Source organism: Eretmochelys imbricata, chromosome 4 (genome assembly GCF_965152235.1).
Source record: "Eretmochelys imbricata isolate rEreImb1 chromosome 4, rEreImb1.hap1, whole genome shotgun sequence".
In the NCBI taxonomy this organism is placed as follows: Eukaryota; Metazoa; Chordata; order Testudines; family Cheloniidae; genus Eretmochelys; species Eretmochelys imbricata.
Genome location: NC_135575.1, coordinates 20,613,821 through 20,634,547, shown reverse-complemented (window position 1 = coordinate 20,634,547; position 20,727 = coordinate 20,613,821). Strand labels below are relative to the sequence as shown.

Sequence of the window (20,727 nt, the reverse complement as noted above, 5' to 3'; positions counted from 1 at the left end):
TTAGGCTACAATGTAGAGAACATTGATAAGAACAGTTTTAGGATGCAGATGCCAAGCTGTTGGTTCAGGTTGGAAAAACAACTCTTAGAAATTTGGAACTCCTCCAGGCCCAAGCTCTGCGATCAGCATGTGGTGCAATAACATCAGCATGTGTGTTGCAAATAGCCACCAGAGAAGCACCTATAAATTTAATGATGAAATGGTTACATCTAACCTTTCGGGCAGAAGTACACAACGGATTGATAGGGATTTCCGGGGGCTTAGCGGACCAAGTGGTATGGATTGCCACGGACTTCCTCTGACTATCAGGGTAAATAAATGGGTATATGAAAAAGGAGGTATATAAAAAAATAAAAATGGAGAGAACTCCATGGGAAATCAAATTACAGCTAGACAGGTATTCCCCCATTTTTGGAATTGTATGAAATAAATTAGGGAAGGAAAAGTGACATATTATGATCAATGAAATTTCTGAATTTATTTATGAAAAATGGGGCCAGCTTTGCCAAGTCTACACAGATGGATCAAAAGACGACAACATGGGAGAGTGGGAACAGCCTTCTGTGTTCCTAGTCTTGGAATCCAGAAATCTAAAAGGCTATAAAATGATGTTCTGAGGGCTGAACTCATGGGGATAATGTTGGCACTAACCTGGATAAGAGACGTGGGACTGGCTGCCGCTGTAATTTTATCTGATTCCTTGTCAGGCATTATGATGATAAGAACAGGGACTTTGGAAAATGGACTTGTGCCTTAAATGGTAGTTAAACTTGATAGAAAGACATGCCATACAGCTAGGTTGTGTAAGGTGTGCAAAACCAAAGCAACTGCTGTTCGTGTTCTATGGCATTGTGGGCAATGTTTTACGGAAAGAAAGTTTATTTTGAAAAAGTGAGTTGGCTTGGTGTTGTAGTAGCCAGGCAAGGTACTAACAAACTTCAACAGGACTTTATTTTTTAAAGTGGAAACCTCTTTTCCAAGCTGCTGCTGCACCCTCAGTAGCTCTCCCTCAGCCTCTTCAACTCCTCTCCTCTCCTTCCTGTTTCCTGTCCTTTCAGACCCCCCAACAGCCAGTGCTCCCAATTCTAATAATTACAAGCAACATCTAAACACCACACTTGGAATAGAAGATTTTCTCCTAAATGGACTAGGGGGAATGGAATGTGCAAAAAAAGCCTGTTTGAGTTTCCTTAAGGGGGGGTGGGTGGGAGGAGAGAGAGAGAGGGAGAAAGCTTGGCTATCTAAAAGCAAATGAATGAAGAAGTTGGCAGCTGTAGCTTTGTACGATGCTGCTGCTGCTGTGCCAAAAAAAAAAGAAAGAAAGACAAAGGAAAGGGCTGCAGGTAGAGAGGGAGGAACTCCGCAGGCTCTCTGAGACTACAGAGGTCGGGAGGAGAAAGCCCAGGGAGAGAGTTGGATCTGGTAACCTCTCCGGAGTGGGGAAGTCTGGCAAGAGGCCAGCAGAGAGACAAAGCAACCACTGGGCATGGAACAGCCTCCAGAAGTAAGCCCTGATAAAAGGGCAGGATTTGAACAGCTAGGGAGAAAGTTCTGGGAGGTGCTCAGTGTAGGAACACAGCAGGAGAGGGATAAGTGGTCAAGCCCAAAGAGGGTAGAAATTGGGGAGTTTGTATACTTTTATTTTGGGATTTTTTTAAGAAGATTCAGGGGATGAAGAGAGTGGGAAGCCCAGAGAGAAGGCTGTGAGGGCCACGGGGTCCAGAGGTGTGGTTGAAGACCCTTTGGTGAGGACACTAGGCTGTTTTCTATTGCACTTTGTTGCCCCAGAAGGACGGACTTAAATCATGACCTGGCTGGAGAGCTGGGCCATGGAAAAAGGCAGACCACTGTAAAACCAGAGCAGATGTCAGCGGGAGGGCACCAGATGGGGATAGAGCCGCTACACCATGCCTGGCCATGAGGGGATGCTCCAATGGCAAGTTGACCCCTTTCATACCAGGAAACAGAGATTTAAGGTAAATGCCCATGAAGCCTTAACTCCGCCCTCTTTGAAAAATGCCCCAGCTTGCCCATAACATGCATACCCTCACTCTGCCTTTTCACTGTAATGGACAGGTGCTATCTGCATTTGCCCTACCCTCAAACCCTGAGATCACTTCCCTGACAGAATACCACATTTGTAAAATATAACAGCCACCTCATACCCTTTTACAAACCCTCCACATTTGCACACAAGCTACCAAAGAGGCTGTGTCCGGGACACACAAGGTTTTGCAGTGATGTAATCTTAGTTAAATAAGAGTCTTAATTTGGGTGGAGTGTCACAGACCCTGTACCTGAACTGCTCTCAGTGGTGGTACTTGACAAGAATTAAAACAAGTGTCTTTTCCTGTTCCATATTTTAAAAACAGTATTTACCAATACAATTTTGCTACTGCTAATCCTTGATTAAATGTGAGACCTTTCCCAATTCTAACGTTATAGGATGGTGCTATATGTATATACTGTATGCAGGACTAACTTATGCCATACTGTAACCATTGCTACTCCTGGAATAGATGTGGCTACTCTGGAGCTATTGATTAGAGGACAGACCTTTTCCCAGGTTACTAAAGGTGACATGGTTACAGCCACTAGCTCATAGCGAAGTGTTGTACTTACACCTGGTATGCCCTTAACATATGCTTCTTTTAGATATATATTGTTTTCTAGTGTTTCTAGTCAGTTATATATCAGTTCATGCATTAAACTCAATACTGTCCATGTTTTAATTATTAATCTTCCTCAGATTGTGTGTACTGCCATCTGGGGATGAGATCATATTGCTTTGAAGATGATACCAGTGTACCACAAGGTGCCCTTGCAGTGGGTTGCTGCCATTGGCTCCAGACCATAGTTACTGCAGTGTTAGAGTTCACCACTTGGAGCTTTACACCAAAATCTGTTTTCTTAGCTTCCTTCACATGATACAAACACTGGAGCTTGTGAGTCTGCATTTAATTAGCCTGGTGCCTCCTGAACAGGGTGACCAGATGTCCTGATTTTATAGGGACAGTCCTGATATTCGAGGCTTTTTCTTATATAGGTGCCTATTACCACCCACACTCTGTCCCAATTTTTCATACTTGCTATCTGGTCACCCTACTCCCGAACCAACTGTCAAGACATCAAGATTGCTACAGAAGAAGAATAAAGCTTTCATCTACGTGGTGCTGAGAGCCGGTTTTTGGCTTGGGTCTCCTCTGAGGATTTTGTATTGTTGCTGAGTGCCTGTCAAGACATGTCCCTTTTCTGGTTCAACACTGTGAGACTTGACATCAGATGAATCTGATGAAGTGTGTTCTAGTCCACAAAAGCTTATGCCCAAATAAATTTGTTAGTCTCTAAAGTGCCACAAGGACTCCTTGTTGTTTTTGCTGATACAGACTAACACGGCTACCCCTCTGAAACCTATGACTGTGAAATTGACCAAAATGAACCGTGAATTTGGATGGGTTCCTCTTATAGCAGTTGCTGTCTTTTGTGCATGTACTCGTGACCCCCCCATGTGATAACCTCATGACCCCCCTGAAGGGTCATGACCCCCAGTTTGAAAATACCTGTCCTATAGGTTAGTATATCAATGTTTTGCCATGGCCCTCTTGTGGTTAAGGCTCTGCGGATGTAACCCATGCACCTCTTATGTACGTAAATTCGTTGCCATGACACTCTTGTGGTTGGACTCATGTTCCTAGAATTTACTCTTGAACACACTATTTTTAACTCCCCAACACTTGAAGTTTTCCACTGGGCTGTTTGTTTGTTTAAAGTTTCTGTTCAAAGGCCTCAAGCCTTATGCTAACTATGCTAACTGATTAAATTAATGTCTTACAGGTTACAGACAGTACCGGGTTTACAATGGTGCAGTGGCGCTGGGCCCACACTGAGAAGGGGCCCTGGCACCTGCCTCGAGGCCCTACTCCCCACTTCACCCATGCTCTGCCATATCCCAAATTTATGTCAAAAGTAATTTCATTTGAAACAAGCTGTTCATTTGCAGCTTTTTTTCCAAAGCCTCATTGTAACCAAGGTGAGAGGAGACTGCACTCCAGGGATGTGTATAGGGCCCTGTTTTTCTATATTCATAAAACCAAACCATGTAAATAGGTTACTTTTAAATAATACAATACGGGAAATTATAATAAAGGTTAGGCATATAACTCAAACAGTGTTTATTAGGAGTTTTAAAAGGCAATTACTGAAGGAGTTGTGTGTAAAGAGGAAACTTTATTTGTGGTCCAGAATTAAAAAACAAAGAAAGCTAATGCTAAAAAGAAAAAAGGAGTCTGAGAAAGAAATCACATGCTTGTTCCTTTTAATTATTTTATCTTTAATCTACGTTCTAACATGCAACAATGAATAATTCCATAAAAGACCATGCGGTTAGAAAAACCTTCAGATTGGAAAAGGAAAACATCTGTAATTTAATATGTGAGATATGCGTCTGCAAAAGGTCACATAGTCAAAGAATACCTTCTGATTGGTTCAGGTGATGTGGCTTGCTTTATCTTAAGCTCCCAGAAGAGAGGTTTTTGCCACTTGGCTGATATGGTGATGCTTTGTGGTAAGAATCTTTTTGCTCTGCTCTTTTTTACTTTCTGTGCTTTTAAAAAAACTTTCTTAGAGATCCCTGAAAGATGGCTATACACCAGCACCTTCCTTGCAAAATATAAGTAATTTAAGGTTATATTTTCTCTCTTTATCACTAATAGTTAGCAGCCTTTGTGCAGTTCTTTAATAGCCTTTATTTAGAAATGTACTACCTGCATAAAACCTAATTTTCTCTAAAAATGAGGAAATGCATGATTGCTATGGAAATCTAATAACACTTCTCCTTTATTCCTCTGTCATTAATACTTTGTACATTTGTTTAACAGACTTTAGAAGTGTGTTAACTGCATATCAAGTATATTTCCTTCTTAAAATGAGGGAAATGTAGGATAAGACATAGATAACTCGTCTTTGTTCCTCCATTCTTAATACATTTGATGGTTATTTAATGCCCTTTTTTAGAAATGTACTAAAGGGATTCAGGCATTGCAACATTGAGCCTTGCAATGACTTACCTTTAGGCACCTAGCCACCCAGTGGAATCCACTGCCCTGCATTAGATGCTAGGCTCCCTATACAATGCATAGGGAGCGTTAGGCACCTAAGAATGGGATCTACGAAAGCCAGAATGCTGAGTGGGGAGCTGCCTAATCTAGGTAATGGGAAATACTTAGAAGAGTGGGGTGGCCTAGGCTCTTAGATCCCTTTGAAGAGTGGGGCTTAAGTCCAGGCTAGACAGAGACCGTTCCATTTGTTCTGGATTCACAGCCATGAACCATCTTTTGGAACTAGGTGCCTAACCCATTTCTGATAAGAAATGGAGTTGGCAGTGCCCCCTCAGGAACTTTTAGCCCATTGGTTAGAGCAGTGGTTCTCAACCAGAAGTACATGTACCCCTGGGGGTACTCAGAGGTCTTCCAGTGAGTACTCAAATCATCTAGATCAGTGTTTCTCAACCTGGGGGTTGCACCGCCGAGAGGGGTGTCAAGGGATAGGTTTAGGGGGGTCGCAAGTGGAGGGCCGGCATAAAGGGGTGGCAAGCAGGGAATTGCCCAGGGTTCCATGACACAGGGGGCCCCAGGAAGCTAAGTTACATGCTTCAGCCCCACTGCCTGGGACCTTGGGCTTCAGACAAGGCTCACAAGTGAAAGACAGGCTGAAGTATCACACTGAAATGTAAGTACAATATTTATACACACATTGACGTATTTTATAATGATATGGTAAAAATGAGAAAGTCAGCCATGTTTCAGTCATAGTGCACTGTGACACTTCTGCATTTTTTGTGTCTGATTTTGTAAGCAAGTAGTTTTTAAGTGGCAAAGAGTCCTGTGGTACCTTAGACTAACAGACGGATTGGAGCATAAGCTTTCATGGGTGAATACCCACTTTGTCAGAAGTTACATATAGCTAATAGATATTAATAGATATCATCAATGTCTTTCTTCTTTTATATCCAACTATAATTTAAGATAAGATAATTAATAGCCAATAAATCAAATAATTTGGGGTTTTTTCTTTCATTTCAGTTTTGGTAGGGAGCACAGAAAACTAAAAATACAAATCTCTATTATGGAAGATTCCACGGTTGGGAGCGTCTTGTGTTAAGAGTGCAAAAGTGTCACTTGCAAAATGCAGATGCGCAATCCAATCTGTTCTAGCCTCACAATAACTGTTCCAATGTGTCAAGATTTTGGACACTATTGTTTTGACACCAATGAATGTTGAGTTGACTTGTTGTTGATTTACTGAAATCATTCTTTCATTATCAAAGAAAGGGGACATTATAATAATTGATAGTGGCTCATCTGGAAATAAAAGCAAGGGGTCACGATAGAGTTCTTAAGTTTAAACAGCACATATTGATCATTATTAGTTTCCTTTCCCTATGAATGAAGACTGATAGGCGCTGATTCAAAGAAGCACTTAAGGTCAGATTTTAAAAGTGTTTAGGCACCTGAAGATGAGATAGGTGCCCAGTGGGATTTTCAAAAGTGCCAAGTGCAGAATTGCAAATAACCTCAGTGGGAGTTGGGCATTAGGCGCCTATCTATATCTTTAAGGGCCAAAATACCTTTAAAATCTGGCCCTAAGCCCATGCTTAACTTTAAACACTTGCTTAAGTTGCATTGAAGTCAATCCTTAGGGTGGATCAGGTGGATCATGTATTCACCCACAAAAGCTTATGCTCCAATACATCTGTTAGCCTAAATAGGATCTGGGTGCCTGGGCTGTGAATTCCCCAAGGCAGCAGGATGCCTGAACATTAAGTATTTCAACAATGAGTGTTGCAGCACCAAAGTCCCCCTCATGAATCTTGCCCAATGTTCTCTGAAAATGTCTGACAAGCTGTTTACTGCTGCCAGAATAATTCTTGACTTTGACAAATCATCAGTGAAGTCAAAGGAAGTTTGCCTGAGGGAAGGACTGAGTGAGATCTCAGAATTGGGCTGAGGGTTAGCTGCAGAAGGAAAATCCTTATTTGGGGGCTAATCTCTGGTCTCAGGGTGGTCTCTTGGAGAACAGCAGCAACAGAGAGATTTCCATTTCTGCGATAACATCCATAGTGTGTTGTGTTGTGATGTTCTGAGATCACACAAACTAAGTAGGCTCAGAGTAGGTCAGAACTCACCTGGGAGAGGGCCAAGGAACCATTAGGTGTTGCTGGAAGATATGTTGTTGCCATCCCGTTAGTGGCACTCTTTCCTTTGAATCAGGAATGAACTATGCCCCAATGTGATGTTAAGGAGAAATGTGCTTTTGAATGAAAATTTACACCCTCTCATAACCTGGACTTAAGAAAATGGGCTAAATTCATCCCTGGTCCAACTCCATTGACAACAATTTGGCCTCCTGTGTCCACCAAAATTATCCAGTTATCATATGGACAGCATTTCTTCCAATGAAGTGAGAAACATGGTGCCATTTCACAAAGAAATGTGAGTAACATTCCTAACCAACTTGCAAAACCGTTCCTTTTTCTTGTTCTCCTTTGAGAATGTAAACTTCTGAACTCAGCTGGTGAAACTAGACATGGCCTCTCCCCAAGTCATCGTTGTACAGCCCCAACTTACTGTGGCTAATGCACCAAGTAGCTTGTGGCAGACCGGGTTGATGGATTGCTGCAGTGACTGTGGAATCTGTAAGTGGATAGTCAAATATTGTATTTTTGTTTTGGATTCAGGTGTCTTGATGTTTGGCTTAATATTATATCTCCAGTCTTTTACTGGGTCTGACTTTAAATGGGGGATGGAGGAATCCCGTTTGTCTATTTTATATTGATTTAAAGGAGTGGCTTGTAGTTGTATTTCCCATATCCACTCTGAGAGCCAGTGACTAGATGGCTACATCACCCACTCGTTCTCACACAAAGCAACTACTTGTACTCCAGTCCCACGTAAAGAAAGTTAATTCGGATCTGCTGAGGGTCATAGCTCCAGAAAGGAGTGTGTTTACAGCCGGATAACTGACATGGGTTAGCCATCTTGCTGTAAAATCCTAGTGGAGGCAACGTGCTCATGTAGCTTTTAGTGGTGTATCTGCACAAGTTCAACTCTATCTCCCCCACCTGCGGTTCACCTCGCTTAGTTACATCATGGTAAAAACTACAATGCCTCGCCTCCACTAGAATTTTACAGTGAGACAACTAAAGCGTGTGTGTGCAAATTTACTATAAAAACACACCTTTTTTGGCAGTGAAAAAATGGCCTTCATTCATTATGAGGGGGAGGGAGAGAAGAGTTGCCTATTAAAGCCTCACAAGACATCGCTATATAGGTCTTTCAATGGCCTTCCCCTCCTTCGCACTAGCTCTGGCCCATTGGCATGTCCCTAACTTTCTCCTTCCGATTTTTCTAGCCATTTCTACATCTCTCCTAAAAGTGGTGGTGAAAGTTAACTGTCTGCATGAATGAAGGGGAGAACATTGAGTGAGCCTCATTTGTTTGTCTTTATCCAGGCCTATGTGGAGCATTCTGTTTCTGTTGTCTTGAATGTCAAGTAGCAAGTGACATGAATGAATGCTGCTGTTGTGGCGGAAGCGTTGCCATGAGGACTCTCTACCGGACAAGATACGGAATCCCTGTTAGTTACTATTCAATAATATTTTGTTTTGCTCATGCTCAAAGAACAGCCCTTAAAGCAACATGTCATTGATCTAAGCAGATCAGTTGGCTACATTTTCATTAGCCAGCTTCCACCCAGTGTGATTCCTCCCCATCTGAACATGGCTGCTAGGAGTCTTCCCTTATGATTTGAGGGCACTGTGCTCTAGAAATTAGTGGAGGATTGGTCATTTGAAGACTTCGGTTCTACTTGCAACTGCCACCGACTCACTGTGTAACCTTGCACAAGTCCCTTAGCTCTTCTTCCTTTGTTCTCCCCATCTGTAAAATAGATCATTCCTTTGGTACTGTTGTAAAGCACTTTGAGATAATTTCACGAAAAGTAGAAGTGCAATTATCCGTTATTAATTGATGCCCCTTTAAAGCAGAGATTTGCTACGTACCTGAGATAGAGAACCCCCTCTGATGAGGCATTGGTTACATTTAAATATCCATCTAAATTAAATGTATATTGGATAATTTCTAATGCAGACATTGTACATAATACTAACCTGATAATCAACCGCCATTTAGACCAAACTACTGATCTAAATCTTGGCTCTTACTCCCTCAGCATGAATCTCTTCACCAAGGGTTCTCCTGATGAGCTGAAAAGGTGTTGCAGAATGTAGACAGAATTCTAAATGTGTGGTTCAATCAACAAGGCGGTTGTGTATGTGTTTTTTCAAGCTACAATATTGTAGTTTCTGGAGTTAACTCCTTCTGTGCCAAAGCACAAATAACAGAAAAGCCTAAGAAATGAAAAAAACAAGATTAGATAACATGAAAGTTAAATGAATAGATCACACTGAATTGGGATGTGTTACAAACACAAGAGAGGAATAATATGAAGGGACTGAGGAAGGTTAGAACTATGGCCATGAAATTATAAAATGAGATTCAGCCTAATGTCCCTAGGGGAAAAAAAAATTGCAAACGTGTACATGTTCTGTGGGTGGAAAGGCATGGAAAGGAATGTCACTGAAATGCTTCAGGGTGATACTGGTCACGAAATTACATGTATGATTACACATTCAATAGATCAATAATAACACAAAGCCAAGGAGGTTTGGGGGATCTCTACAGAAATGTTATAGGCTACTTAAAAACAAACAAATCAAACCTCAGCTTCTATTTAGGCACCTAAATGATTTTCCAAAGGGCTCAACAGTAGCTTCAAAACCTGGTCACTTCACTTTGGAGCTAAGATCTTTTAAAAATTTGGAGCTATGTCAGAGCAGGAAGGCAATAGTTTCTCTATCTAGAACATATTTTTTTCCTTGCTAGATCTTCAATACCTGAAGGATGCAGGTGAATTGGAAGGAAATTAGAGAAGAGCAGTGAAACTAATTTGGAGCATGGAGGCATTGACCGTTAAGGAAAATTCAGAGCTAAATATGTACAGTTTTTGACAGTCAGTGGGGGCTATAACTGCAAAGACCTGAAAGGTATAGAGCAGTGTGTTAAGGAGTGGTGTGAGGACTAGCAAAAGGATGAAGTTAAGAAAAGGAATAGTTTGGCTGAATATCAGAAAATACATCCTAACCCTAAATGCAAAAAACTGTTTACCCGTTGAAAAATTCCACCACTGGAAACATTTAAAATGGAAACTGGACAGAACCCCAGAGGTTACTCTATAAGGAACAATCCTACACAGGTAGGCGGACTTGATCTAGCAGAGCTTCCAATCTCTAGTCTCAGTCTGGTTTCCATCTGCTAAAGCATGGTTGTTATTGGGTAAACACCACCCATTAGATAACTCTGCTTCCTAATTTGTAAATAAAGTCTTTGGTGTCTTAGGAGGTAACCTGCCTCTCTGCCTCCTACAGCAAGTAATTGGACATACTTTTTTGTTGGGGGTGTGTGTGTGGAAAGGGAGGGGCTTACTGGGGTAAAAAGCAGGGCTATGGACTAGATAAACAAATAGGGTTTGATATCTTTTAATTTCTATGAATCTGGGATAAAAATCCTTTGATAAAAGAAGTTTAACTAAAATGTATCTCCCCATCCCCCTTTCCCCATAATGGCCCTGTCATCCCAGTCAAAGGCAGCACTGAAAGCCTATATTCTAGTCTGAGTTTAAATCCATTCAATATGATAAAGTCAATGAAAAGTTAGATGTACATCTTAAGTTGACAGACTTTAATATGTTTTCTTTTTAAACAGGGATCCATCTGCTCTGATTTCTGCACTATCCTGTGGTGCCCTGTGTGTTCTGTTTGTCAAATAAAGAGAGATATTAACAAAAGGAAAAAATTAAGGCTATTCTAATAAGGTTTGTCACTTATTTAATACATATTTGTAAGTGTTTGATAAATCAAGAGGCTTCTCTGATGTGATGTATCAATTAGTTCTAGGACAAATGGTAGAGGTGATGGAAAATGCAATCAATGAACAGATTTGTATCTAATATAGAAGGGAGATCCTGCTTTACCCACCCTTTATGTTACTAACTGAAGCTGTCTTGGGCCCCCAAGTTGGCCATCTATAATATTCATTTAGGGAAGCAGCAGATAAGCCTTTTACTTGACTCTGTGTTAGAGAACCACAGCAGTAAGTAGGGCTCTACCAAATTCACGGTCCATTTTGGACAATTTCATGGGTATAAGATTTTAAAAATCATAAAATTTTATGATTTCAGCTATTTAAATCTGAAATGTCACTGTGTTATCCTCACCCAAAGAAGTGGTCCCAAGGTTATTGTAGGGAGTTTGTGGTACTCCTTCCCTTGCTTCTGTGCTGGTGGTGGCGCTGTCTTCAAACCTGGGCAAATGGAGAGTGGTGGCTGCCGGCGGGGAGCCCAGCTCGGAAGGCAGCACTGCTGCCAGCAGCCGCGCAGCAGTGAGGGTGGCATGGTATGGTATTGCCACCCTTTCTTCTGTGCTGCTTCCTGCAGAACCGGGCCCTCAGTGAGCAGCCGCCACTCTCCGGCCGCCCAGCTCTGAAGGCAGCAGCACAGAAGTAAGGGAGGCCTGGTATGGTATGGCCACCCTTACTTTTGCATTGCTGCTGGCAGGGCATTGCCTTCAGAGCTGGGCGCATGGCCAACAGCTGCCGCTCTCTGGCTGTCCAGCTCTGAAGGCAGTGCAGAAGTAAGGGTGGCAATACCATGACCACCCCCCTCCCCCCAAAAATAACCTTGTGAACACCCCCGAAATTCCCTTTTTGGTCAGGACCACCCATTTGAGAAATGCTGGCCTCCCAGTGCAATAGGTCTAGTATTGGGTAAAAGCACACAAAAGACCAGATTTCACGGTCCATGACGTGTTTTTCATGGCAGTGAATTTGATAGGGCTCTAGTAATAACGAGTGAGAGTTACCTGAGTGACACAAGCCAATTTAAAAGGAAAAGTATCATCACGAGTATGGGCAAAGTGCCTGACAGGGAATGCAAGGCCAGAAAGCAGCAAAGACCATCTGCTAGTGGGGGAGAGCCCTGTTGGTAAACCACAGGTAGCAGGTGGGCATTCCACATTAGATGGCACTTGCAATTCTGCAGTGGGACAGAAATGTGAAGGGCAGGGCTGGCCTCAGGGGAAATGGCATCCTGGGCAAACTTGTATTATGGTGCCACTAGCCCCCACTGCCTTCCCGGGTGCCACACCCATCTCCTCTGCTCCCCGGGCTCCCCACCCCCGCGTCACTTCTGGACCCCCCACCATACCCCCATCTCTCCTGGCCCCTGCTACCTCCTCCCTCCCCTTCACCCCTGGATCAGCCACTAGAAGTGCATTTTACCACTTTAGGGTGGGGATGAGCACTGATTGGACAATGAGATTGTCAATCAGCATGGCCTCTGGAACAGAGTGCATCCAGGAAGACAGAATGTTTGGCATGTGCTCAATAAGCTGCTCCCCTCCCCACCCCCGCAATTGCGGGATGCTGTAGTGCAAATGCCCCATTGCCTCAAGCTCCCTTCCACGGTCTCTCGCCCCAGGCCTGCCCCGCTACTTGCCTCTTGACCACACCACCCCCCGACCATGGCGTTCCGGGCAGTCACCCATGTCACCCACCCATAAGGCTGGCTCTGGCAAAAGGAACAGAGCATGTCAAATGCAAACAGGAATGGGGCCAGGGGGTGTTTGCTGCAGGGAACCCACATGGCTCTACTGTTGAGTGAGCTGCATAGGAAAGCAACTGCCACATCCCCTAGTCTCCCTTCCAAGAATTAGACAGCTAGACCTGCTTTAGCAGTGCCCTTGCAGTTGCATTGCAATAGGTGGGGTGAATAGCCATTCCGTCATCTCCTCTGTGTAGTCTCACACCTGTAAAAGGGATTTGTTTGCTAGGACTTTGCTGACTTGTTCAGGATTAGGCTTTTGGTGTATCTTTGTGGGATATTACCATGTAGCAGAACTTTACATGATTGTGATTCTTGTGTTTGCACAAAGCTAAATCGTGTCGACTATGGAGAAAGTGTAGTTCCTGGGTGGCATTTTCAAAAGCACCTAGTGCTGAGCTAAATCGTCTCTCATTAGTGTCAGGGGAAAAATTCCCCTTGACTTCAGTGAAAGGAATTAAGCCAATGCTGGGAGCTTTTAAAAAGTGCTCCCAAACTGTAGGCAAATACTTGTTCACCTTTTACTGGAAAAAGAAAACACATGAAGGAAGTCTGAATTTCAGAGAGACAGTGGAAAACAAAAGGAAAAGGCTTAGTTCTTCTGTTTGATTTGTTCTTTTTTCCATTAATACTCAGAGCCAAATCCTGTCCTCATAACTCTCCAGCCTCCTTCATTTGAGGCAGATTCATTAAAATACACAGGTCTGCACTACAAGCAATGATAAGCAATCAAGCAGCGTAAGACTTAATTAAATTTCAGGAGAGTGTGTTAACAAAACCAATGGTATTATTAATCTCAGCTTTGAGTGAAACTCTTCTCTCCGCTATTTCAGGTGTTCCTGTACTTCTTGATTATGTGTCGTACAGCCTCCATATACAAGTGTCTTTCCACCAGCTGCTGTACTTACAGTTCAAGAAAGTGCTGTATGCATTTTAATTTGATTGTTGCAAAGCACAACTTAGCTGAAAAAAGTCAAAGGAAAGAAACATCCTCAATTTTGTCTTTGCATGTATGTGTGTTAACTTTCACTACTGGTTCTCAAGTATCACTATATGTACTAAGCTGTCTTGCCTTGATTATCATACACATTGTAAGGAGGTTGATCACTTTAGATAAGCTATTACCAGCAGAAGAGTGGGGTGGGGGGAGAAAACCTTTTGAAGTGATAAACACCCATTTTTTCATGGTCTGTGTGTATAAAAACATCCTCACTGCATTTTCCACTTTTATGCATCCGATGAAGTGAGCTGTAGCTCATGAAAGCTTACGCTCAAATAAATTGGTTAGTCTCTCAGGTGCCACAAGTACTCCTTTTCTTTTTGCGAATACAGACTAACACGGCTGCTACTCTGAAACTTGAAAAGAGTATTCTCCTGTTCTTAATACCGTGCTAATGCTCGTATACTCTAGGCCTATTGTATTCTCTCATCGCTATTTCTGCTGCCATCCTCTGAGAACACAAGACAGAATAAATGCCGATTGTTAACTTATTTTTCTGTTCCTTGAATCGTCAGACAATGGTGTTTTTCTTCCAGGATGTAGTAGATGTCTAAACTGTAAATCCAATGCAGGAAACTTGGAAGATTAGAATTATACTGCAGTTTACATACACTGAAACTCAAACTGCTAGCAAGTGAAGTACTACAAGTGATCGCTTAAACAAAGGCATCATAGGATTGAATCTAATTGGCTCATTCTTTTTTTTTTTTTTAATTGGAATAATTACAACTCGTAGGAACATGGAACATTTTCACAACAACCAGTGGAAAGTGACAAGTCCACAAAGCAGTTTAGTAAACAGGATGTGCAGCAAAAATCTATCTTGTTAGCAGGTTTTACTTCTTCCTGTACTTTTAAACCACAACTTTCAAAACAGCAAAGCAGTGATACCATGCCGAATATTCTGACAAGTGACTGATTAATCAAATCATTATTTGGTTTATGTAGTTGTGACTGGTGTCCCATTGGGCCATGCTGAGAATGCCAGCGCAGGGCAGACTGCAAGAACTGGGACAGACAATCCCCAAGATTGGTGATTTATTCTATAATTAGATTCCCCAAGCCAGTAACAAAACAACTCCTCTAATACCACGCTGGTTAACCAGAAGACAAATACAGTCCCGTTTAGGCAATCCAGTGAGGGGTTATTGAAAACTGTATTCACCATACTTATAGTTCTACCAATCCCAAAGGACCAGACCCATTGCCCATCAGATCAATGAATACTTCAGAGCTCACCAAAATACACGCTTACAGCCACTCCTTATTAATTAAATCTAAGATCTATTAAGAAAAAAAGAGTTAAAAGCTCAATATACATACAAATGTGTGTATAATCCTCCTTTCTGGAATCAATTTAAAAGGTTACAGTCCAATAGATAGTCCAGGTGCAGAGTTTGTTCACATTCTTCCATGAGAATTCCAGGGTAAATCCAGAGTAAATCTGGAGACCTCAGTCTTGTGGCTTTAGACTTTCCCTATCAGAGTTTAAGCAGATCTGAGATGAAAAGGATCAGGACCAAAGCTTCCTTTAAAGTTGAAGCAGGTGAGGTGGTGACAGGTAATTCCACCACATGGGCTTTGATGAAAGCAAGCTGACCATTTGATCTCCATTCAATGGGTCCTTTCTCAAACAATACATTAAACAATAACCATTCAAATTACTAAAATAGTGCACAGGTAGTTCACTATGTGGCATTACAAGTTTCAAAGAGAAATGAGGACAATAATATTATTATACCACAAACCTCATCTCAGTAGACTACAGTAATGAAGCGTTATGAGACAGGAACAGAATTTTAGTATCTACAGGTTAATTAGATCACACTGTTAAACTTCTAACAAGATATGTGTAAACACAGACAAATTCACTTAACATTTATTCTTAATTCTCTAACAATACAGGCAAACATGTTAAAGATTCAAGTCTATTTAACATGGCTTCGATAACTATCTACAAGGAATGGGTAGGGTTGCCAACTTTCTAATGGCACAAAACCAAACATCCCTGCCCCGCCCATGTCTCAAGGCCCCACCCCTTCTCTGAGGCCCCACCTCTTCCCCCTCCATCACTCACTTTCATTTGGCTGGGGCAGAGTCTGGAGTGCAGGAGGGGGTGTGGGCTCTGGCTGGGGGTGTTGGCTCTGGGATGGGGCTGGGATGAGGGGTTTCGGGTGAAGGAGGGGGTCAGGACAGGGGGTTGAGGTGTTGGGGGGGTGCAGGCTCCAGGAGGGAATTTGGGTTTGGGAGGGGCTACAAGCTGGGGCGGGGGTTTGGGGTGCAGGAGGAGTTTCGGGCTGTGGGGTCCCGATGGCGCTTTATCGTGGCTCCCAGGAAGCAGCCACCAGGTCTCTGCAGCCCCTAGGTGAATGGATGGCTCCACCCCCCACAGCTCCCATTGGTCTTCGTTCCTGGACAATGGGAGTTGCAGAGCTGGTACTGGGACGGGGCAGTGTGTGGAGTCTCACAAGGACCTGGCAGCCACTTCCAGGAGCCACACAGAGCTAGGGCAGGCAGGGAGCCTGCCTTAACTCTGGGTCCCTGCTGGGCTGACGACTGGACGTCTAACAAAAAACGGTCACCTGGCAACCCTAGGAATGGCCCTATTTGCCATTTCGGTATCCTGTTGATACGTCCTTAAGAGTTGCTTTAAGGTCACCGAGCCTGCTGGTTCCTTAACGCTCCCCAGTAGTAGATCCTCATTTTAAAATATAATTTGATTATGCTGTAGAGAACAGCTCAACCAATTAATTTTGAATTGCACTATGAAAAAATGAGGGACAACCTTATTTTCTAAATGCACCGTTCCATCAATTGGATCGATAAATCCATTCATGTGACCCTCATTTATTATCTGAGAAGCTATGTGGTCTGTCTGCAAATCAGGAATTAAAGAGACAGATCTGAGAAATTATAGTCATTTTGTTTTCAATATATTTATGAAGCTGTTAAAGTATCCCCAACCCTTACACACCTCCCCCACAATTTACTGTTTAAGAATCTGCATCACTGCCACCAAAGCTCTCGGTCAAAGATAACCAGATGGACTCCCTTTGGCATCAGTTGATGCTACTGCGTAATCCACTTCTTGTTGCTGCTGCTGAGCGAAGATAAGTGCTCTCCCTCCCTCCCCACCCCTCAAAATGGGCTCAATGTTTTGCCTTCTGAACATGTTGACCTCGTGATAGTCTTTCAGTCTCCTACAGACACCTTACTTGCAGTACAGAACCTTGAACAGGAACCTCTAGTCTTTGAAAACTGTGCTATAGTATGAAACAACTGATGTAATAGAACCTCGGAGTGAGTTACGAACACCAGAGTTCTGAACTGACCAGTCAACCACACATCTCATTGGGAACTGGAAGTACACAATCAGGCAGCAGCAAGATTAAAAAGCAAATACAGTACAGGACTGTGTTAAAAGTAAACTACTAAAAAAATAAAGGGAAAGCAATATTTTTCTTCTGCATAGTAAAGTTTCAAAGCTGTATTAAGTCAAAGTTCATTTGTAAACATTTGAAAGACCAACCATAATGTTTTGCTCAGCATTACAAATATTTCAGCATTACAAACAACTTCCATGCCTAAGGTGTTCGTAACTCTGAGGTTCTAATGTATTAAATAATTGTCCAATAGTGCCAATTAAATACCCTGTATCACTCTTGCTCAAGCACTGAAACATGAAGAGCTGAACTGCTTCAAGTTATAGTCAAAAATATTTGTTAATATCACTGTTTCCCAATGGAATTTGTTTTTCCCATTCAAAAATTATCCCACAGGAAACAAATAATGGCTGCAGGGATCTCTCTCTAATAGTGCTCCAAACTCTTCAAAGGCAATATTGTTGTATAGTTTGCTTGCAGATGGCAAGTTGTGGTTAATAACAGCTCTGGCCAAGATACTGGAGTATCAAGATAGAGATGGAATAAAATGACACTTCATAGTTAAGAGTTTTCAATAGACTTTTGCTTGCACAGTGAGTAAGAAAAATACTTTGTTAAAATTGTATATGTGCAGAGCAGTTAACCATATCTGGTTTCCTTACAGCACTATTAGTCCTTATAGAAGAGACCTAGCACTAAGAAACTGACTCAATATAGATAACTCTTCAAAGTAGACAACCTAGAAGAAAGTCTTCAGTCTCTCCAATTCCCTTCTAAGACATCCAAGCAGAGATGGTCTTGTGGTTAAGGTACTGTACTAGATCGGAGTTAATTTTCTGACTCTGCTACAGGTTTCATGTATGACCTTAGAAAAGAGAGTTAATCTGTGCCTTAGTTCTCGCCATCTGAGAAATGGTGATACTGCTACTCTCCTGCCTTTTGTCTCATTATTTTTTAGCCCTTCAGGGTAGGGACTGCTTCTTACTATGTTTGTACATGCAGTGCCCAGCACATGGAGCTCTGACCTTAGAGTCTCTGAGCACTACTGTAATACAAATAGGTGATAGCTATTAGCCAGAGAGGGAGAAAGGCTGCAACAGTTAAAAGCACATACTAATTAACAAGCTTTTTATTTTTATTTTTGTCAGTTTTGGACCAGACAACATAGATTGTACCAAGTAGGTCATTGGGCTTCAAAAGATGGATACAGTTTATTTGGTAAGAAGAACATTTTCTGACTTTTTTTCTTTTTGATCTTTTTTTTAATGCATTTCTTTCTTACTGTATGGCAGGAATGTCCATAAAGATAAGGCATGCCTGGTATCCGAAACCTTTCATATTCTTCATGGATTCTGAACATAAGCAAGCTAATCTCAAGACTACACACATTTGACTTGAAGGCTCTACTCTTATCAGTTAGTTTACAGAAGTTCATTTTATAAATTCTAGCCTTAACTGTATGTGACCAAAAGCTGCACTGCACTGATCAGAGAATGGATTTGGGAGATAGGAAGCTGATGTTTTCAGATCCATGTTATGTAGCAGCAGCTAGGAAAATAAAGACTGAGATCTATCTAGCAAGATCATAAAACAAGAGATTTGTAAAAATCTGTATGCAATAGATCAGATATAGCTAATATAGCTTTTTATATATTATGTGTATGTATATTTTATATATATGTAATATATCTTTTCTGAGATGGAGTGATCTGAACTGCACCCGTATTCCAGGTGTGGGTGTACTGTAAATATATAAGTGGCATTATGATATTTTCTGTCTTATTATCTATCCCTTACCAAATGGTTCCTAACATTCTGTTGGCTTTTTTGACTGCCACCGCACATTGAGCAGAGAGAGAGAACTATCCACGATGACTCCAAGATCTTTCTTGAATGGTAATAGCTAATTCAGACAACATCTTTTTGCATGTGTGATTGGAATTACATTTTCCAATGTGCATTACTTTGCATTTATCAACAATTTGAATTTCATCTGCCATTTTGTTGCCCAGTCACCCAGTTTTGTGAGATCCCTTTGTAACTCTTTGCGGTCTGCTTTGGACTTAGTTATCTTGAGTAATTTTGTATCGTCTACAGACTCTGCCACCTCACTGTTTACCCCTTTTCCCAGATCCTTTATGAATATGTTGAATAGCACTGATTGCAGTACAGATCTGTGGGGGCCCCTGCTATTTACCTCTCCCCATTGCAAAAACTGATAATTTATTCCTACCCTTTGTTTTCTGTCTATAAGAGGACCTTCCCTCTTATCCCATGACTGCTTACTCTGCTTAATAGCCTTTGGTGCGGGACCTTGCCAAAGGCTTTCTGAAAGTCCAAGTACACTATATCCACTGGATCACTCTTGTCCGCATGTTCATTGACCCCCCACAAAGAATTCTAATATATTGGTGAATTCCCTTTAGAAAAGTCCTGTTGACTCTTCCCCAATATATTGTGTTCATCTATGTGTCTAATTCTATTCTTTGCTATAGTTTCAACCAATTTGCCTGCTATGGAAGTTAGGCTTACCACCTTGTAATTGCCAGGATCGCCTCTGGAGCCTTTTTTGGAAAATTGTGCAGCCTCACGAATTTGGGAGCCATAGAGAAAGTATCTCCACAATATGAAGGCAAAAGAATTTATTCCTGCTAATTCTACCTTCTTTCACAAGAGGGGAAGAGGGTTGGCTAACACCCATGCAGGACTTGAGAAAGCTAACGAAATTAACCAGGAAGCTAAAGTTCAGGATGCTTTCACTTTATTCCCGTTATGCTCTCCCTGGACTTCGGAGACTGGTTCTCTGCCCTTGATTCACAGGATGTTGATTTCCATGTGGCCACAGGAAGTATCTGAAATTAATGGTCAGACTCTCACTACCAATGCAGGGTACTCCTCTTTGGCACTTCACTGGCACAGAGAGTTTTTACCAAACGTATGTAGTGGTAGCTTCCCTTCTCCACTATTAGGGTATCCAGGTCTTTCCTTGTCTGGATGACTGGGTGGTCCGAGGCCAGTCAAAGGAGTAAGTAAAGCACAGCATTCTTCGAATCCAGTCACTGTTCATTCATCTGGTACTCAAAATATATGCAGAAAAGTCTACTTTAGTCCAGTTCAAAAGATCAACTTGATGGGAGCAGTCCTCAGTGCTGCCACAGTGACTGCTTACTGATCTCAGGACAGGTTTCTGGCCATTGCCAATACAGTAACTCCTCTCTTAACGTTGCAGTTATGTTCCTGAAAAATGTGACTTTAAGCGAATCCAATTTCCGCATCAGAATTAATGTAAATGGGGGGATTAGGTTCTAGGGAAATTTTTTTCACCAGACAAGACTATATTATATATATACATACACACCCTGTGTGTGTGTACACCCCCCCCCCCACCCTGATATAACATGGTCCTTGGGAGCCAAAAAATCTTACCTTCTTATAGATGAGACCACGTTATATCGGGGTCGGGAGAGGAACAACTTCCCACCCCAGCTCACCTCTGCTCTGCCTCCACCTCCTCCCCTGAGTGTGCTGCTGCCGCTCCACTTCTCCCCGCCCCCGCCCTTCCAGGCTTGCCGCGTCAATCAGCTATTTGGCACGGGAAGCCTGGAAGGAAGGGAGGGAGGGAAGGGGTGG

General features: G+C 42.2%; 2 long non-coding RNA genes across 3 annotated transcripts; one reads left to right on the top strand and one right to left on the bottom strand.

Annotated features, from left to right (window-relative positions):
• Positions 1 to 4,207: 4,207 nt before the first annotated feature.
• On the bottom strand, positions 4,208 to 20,605 carry LOC144263898 (uncharacterized). Of its 2 annotated transcripts, none has more exons than XR_013345871.1 (2): positions 20,524 to 20,605; positions 4,208 to 9,406 (listed from the first exon to the last, which is right to left on the bottom strand). It is a non-coding gene; the product is annotated as an uncharacterized LOC144263898 (long non-coding RNA). The 2 variants fall into 2 exon arrangements; XR_013345872.1 differs by lacking the exon at positions 20,524 to 20,605 and adding an exon at positions 15,038 to 16,829.
• LOC144263897 (uncharacterized) lies at positions 4,503 to 10,835 on the top strand. The gene is made up of 3 exons (XR_013345870.1): positions 4,503 to 4,564; positions 8,510 to 8,634; positions 10,821 to 10,835. It is a non-coding gene; the product is annotated as an uncharacterized LOC144263897 (long non-coding RNA).
• Positions 20,606 to 20,727: the final 122 nt, after the last annotated feature.